The sequence below is a fragment of the Cucurbita moschata genome, unplaced genomic scaffold (assembly GCF_002738365.1).
Source record: "Cucurbita moschata cultivar Rifu unplaced genomic scaffold, Cmos_1.0 Cmo_Scf00002, whole genome shotgun sequence".
NCBI lineage: Eukaryota > Viridiplantae > Streptophyta > Magnoliopsida > Cucurbitales > Cucurbitaceae > Cucurbita > Cucurbita moschata.
The window spans coordinates 2,145,026-2,149,969 of NW_019268518.1; positions in this window are offsets into that span (position 1 = coordinate 2,145,026).

The window sequence follows — 4,944 nt, forward strand, 5'->3', positions numbered from 1 at the left end:
GGGCCCCACCCTCTCATTGGCCTGAGAGGGATTTGGTTTACTGGTTGGACCACAAACCAATTGTTCATTAGAGGATCAGTGAGACATAAGGAACAAGAAGTAACTTCAGGGGTAAAACGGTAAATTGACCCAGCTCTAGTTACGAACAACCTGTGAAGGATCGACTTACTAATCATGGTTATATCAGATGGACAGAAATATATCTATAGTGAGGGGAGTGCAACTACTAGGCTATAGTGGAGTGTCCTAGTAGTTAACGAATGTTGGTTAACCAGGTTAATGAGTTTAATCGGTTAATCTTGGATCGTTGGAGCCCATGATCTATAGGTCCATTAGGTCCCTCTGCTAGCTCATATCGGACTAAACCATAGAACAATGTGACGAGTGAGTTCGAAGTGTTCGAATTCAAATTAGGGAATATGCGTTACATATATACGATATATTTAACCGCAATTTTGTTTTATTTACGAATTAAACGAAAAGAGAGAATGTGAGATATTTAAATAAGATTTAAATATCTTAATCAATTATGTGTCGGAATTGATTGGGATTGGCATTTGAATTAATTAAATAGTTTAATTAATCATTTAATGTTACTTTAATTTGAAATTCATTATTCAAATTAATTGTTGAATTAAAATGAAGAAAGTCAAAATGTTGACTTTCATATAATGGAAAAATCCATGTTAGTGGAATTTTGAGGTGTCAAAATTTGGTTTAACCAAACTTGCATGTTTGCCAAATAAACCCCACAAGTTTGAGTGGAATTTTGAGTGTCAAAATTTGGTTAACTCAAACATGCATGCTTGCCACATAATCCCAAACTCTTGAGTGGAATTTTAAGTGTCAAAATTTGGTGATCTCAAGTTTGCATGAACATGCAAACTTGACTCTTTAAATAGAGTGATCATGATACTTGGAGGGGATTCTTCATCTTGATGAAAAGCCTTGAGAAAAACTTCTCACAAACACTCTCTTTCACATATACAAAATCCCTCCCAAGTTTAGTCACTCACCGGATTCCACAATCCCGTTCTAAGGCCGGAGGATAGTGGAGAAGACACTAGTGGTGGTTCGAAACCGGTTCGTGAGGCAAAAGGAGTTTGAACTACAAAAGGTTAGTATTTAAACTCATTAAGTTTTAATACTTATGAACATGCTAGTGATTTACAATAATTGATGTTCTAAAAGTGCCTAAGATCCAAATTGCTTCCGCATGTGTTATATTAACACCATCAGGGACATCCTGAACACCCACCCATTCAAATTCTATCAAGACATTGGACCCTCTCGAATCCATGTCAAATCAGTTACGAAATCTGTTCCAGATAGCGGGTGTATAATCCAACCTTCGACGCTAGGCCCAATGTCAAAACACTCGTTCCGTCTGACACTGTTCTTGAAGGACCCATTTCAAAGGAAGTTGTCTGAGACGCTCATCTCACAATGCTCATCCACACTGTGATACCCGTATGTGTCATAGGGTAGATCACTTAGGTCACAGGGCCCACGTGTGGTGGAAAGTATTGCAATCACAATATTCTTGGCAGCGGACTAGCGATTGTGCAATACTTACTCTCAACACTAAGTGAGTCAAGCCAATTCATAATCGCGTCGCCTACGACCTAGTGACATATGGTTGTTAAATAAAAGCTCTGCCTTATTTAGTTAGGTTTGTAAAAACATATGAGTTCACGCGAATGGAGGAGCGTGATTCTAGGGGCCATTGTTTTGGCAGAGTGGCGAAATCTTCGTCCACTTATTCTATTTTTGTATATTTGGTTTTTCTATTTTTGTAATTAGATTTATTATTTAAACCATTCAACGGATGTAAAATAAAAACATCGAGTCTTCAGCATTATCAGCTAATATCCCTCTCTCTCTCCTTTTACTTCCGCTAATTTTTCCTTCGAAGAAACCTTCGGCCAATTTTTCGTCGACATCCGATTTGCCAGAGTCAACAAGTGGTATCAGAGCCAGGTTGAAGCGATCGGTAGTATACCATCACAGAAGAACCAACCTATCAACAATCAAGTTGAATAGCTCAAGTGGTTAGAGTGTCGACCTAACAACACACAGGTCTCAGGTTCGAGTAGAAGAAAATGCAAAGGGCGAAAATAAGCACATCGCGTGGGGTCCATCCCGAGCAAGCTCGCTCACTCCTCCACGTCGCCGTCAAGTGCCGGCATCTCCGTCACCACCACGAAGAGGCCGACGCCGTGATGACGGGCGTCGAGTTGTCGTTGAACGAGTGATCAGGGAGACAACGACCGCCGTCGTTCAGTACCCGATGTTGACAAGGTCCAACTACAACGAGTGGGCCTTGTTGATGCGCGTTAACCTACAGGCGCAAGGGTTATGGCACGCTGTCGAGCCAGAGGAAGGAGAAACAATCGAGTATCGGGAGGGGGATCGTCTGGCGTTCGCCGCCATATTACGATCTGTGGCAGGCCGATCTAATGCTCGAACTGTGGGAAGAGAGGACACCTGAGCAGAAATTGCTGGAGCAAGCTGAGGAATAAGGAGAAGGCCGAAAAGGCCCATGTGGCTCAATCCGAGGAGGACGAGCCAATTCTCTTCATGGGTAACTGCATGCGTCCCCAATTTCGATTCCAAATCCGACGACGATGTTGAACCCAAGAAAGAGCTCCAGTTGGGCGTAGCAAAGATGGCACCTCGATGAGACGGGTTGCTTCATTTCCATCGAGCGTGGACTACTGAAAATCTGCGATAATCAACGACGGCTGCTCACGCAGGCAAGTCGCACCATAAACCGTCTTTACATCCTGGAGTTAGAGATAGACCAACCCGTTAGCCTCTCGGCCAAGACCGAAGAGGTATCTTGGAGGTGGCACGCAAGGTACCAACCCGTTAGCCTCTCGGCCAAGACCGAAGAGGTATCTTGGAGGTGGCACGCAAGGTACGGACACTTAAACTTTCCTGCCCTAGAAAAGCTACAGAAGAAGGAGTTGGTGCACGGCTTGCCAGAAATCAAAGGCGTGAACAAGGGTGCCTCATCGGCAAACAGAGGCGCACACCCTTTCCGTCTCGAACAGCCTACCGAGCCGATGAGCCATTGGACCTTGTACACGGCGATATTTGCGGGCCCATCAAGCCGGCGACCCCAGGCGGTAAGAGTCTCTTCCTCCTGTTAGTCGATGACAAAAGCCGCTTCATGTGGCTGACTCTGCTGCAAGCGAAAAGTGAGGCGGCAGATGCGGTTAAGCGCATTAAAGCGCGAGCGGAGGCCGAATGTGAGAAGAAGATGCGAGTGCTGCGCACAGACCGAGGCGGAGAATTCACCGCGGCAAGTTTCAGTAAGTACTGCGACGAGATCGGCATACAACGGCACCTAACGGCCGGGATGCTTGGAAGATTCTGGGGAGAGGCAGTAATGACAGCTGTCTATCTCCTCAATCGGTCACCAACCTGAAGCCTCGACGGGAAGACGCCATATGAGGCCTGGTACAACAAAAAACCAACAGTACATCATTTTCGCGTGTTCAGCTGCGTCGCATACATGAAGGTAACACGTCCCCATCTCGCCAAGCTCGATCCCAGGGGGCTGAAGGTCGTCTTCATCGGCTACGAACCCGGGAGCAAGGCGTACAGACTCTATGATCCTGTAGGGGGGCGAGCTCACGTGTCTCGCGACGTCGTCTTCGACGAAAGCACCTTCTGGCAGTGGAATGACGCGATCGAGGCAGACCGTAATCCAAATCAATTCACGGTGGAGTACCTCGTCACCGAGCCTGAAGAAGGAGGAGCCCAGCATCAGGAGACGTCACCGCCGCCAGCAGGTGCACCATCTGAACCAGTGGAATTCGCAACACCACGGACTACGGATTCGACGCTGGATGCCGATCATGATACTGATCTGGAGGCTAGGTACCGGAGGATGGATGACCTAGTGGGAGGAGGTGAACCACCTGGACTAGCAACGCGCGAGCTCGAGGAAGTGGCCGAACTACATGCCGTCAGTGCAGATGAACCAAACACCTTCGCCGAAGCAGAAAAGAACCCGTGCTGGCGGAAGGCAATGCAGGAAGAGATGACATCCATCACTGAGAACCAGACGTGGAGTCTGGAGGATATGCCACCGGGACACCGAGCCATAGGGCTCAAGTGGGTCTTCAAACTGAAGCGCAACGAAAAAGGAGAAGTTGTGAAGCACAAGGCTCGTCTGGTGGCGAAGGGCTACGTCCAGAAGCAAGGAGTGGACTTCGAAGAGGTATTTGCGCCAGTAGCAAGGTTAGAATCCGTTCGTTTCTTGCTGGCAATTGCAGCACATCACTCTTGGGAGGTTCACCATATGGACGTAAAGTCTGCTTTCCTTAACGGAGAGTTGAAGGAGACCGTCTATGTTCGACAACCACCTGGCTTCCTGGATAACGACAACCCTAATAAGGTACTGCGCCTGCACAAAGCACTCTACGGGCTTCGACAAGCCCCACGAGCCTGGAACGCGAAGCTCGACAGTACCCTACTGTCACTGAATTTCAAACGTTGTGCCTCTGAGCATGGCATGTACACGCACGGCCACGGCAAAAAGCGACTGATCGTGGGAGTGTACGTCGACGACCTCATAATCACTGGAGGCGACGTGGGAGTCCTCGGAAGGTTCAAGAAGGAGATGTCGAAAAACTTCGAGATGAGCGATCTCGGTGTGCTCAGCTACTACCTCGGCATCGAAGTGCAACAGAACTCTTCCGGCATCGAAGTGCAACAGAACTCTTCCGGCATCTCCATCTGCCAAAGTGCATACGCGAGGAAGCTGCTGGACACAACTGGGCTTGTGGACAGTAATCCTACCAAGACGCCAATGGAGGCCCGACTTCAACTAAGGAAGGCCGGCACTACGACGACAGTCGACTCCACCAATTACCGCAGCATTGTCGGGAGTCTGCGCTATCTGGTAAACTCTCGTCCTGATCTTGCTTATTC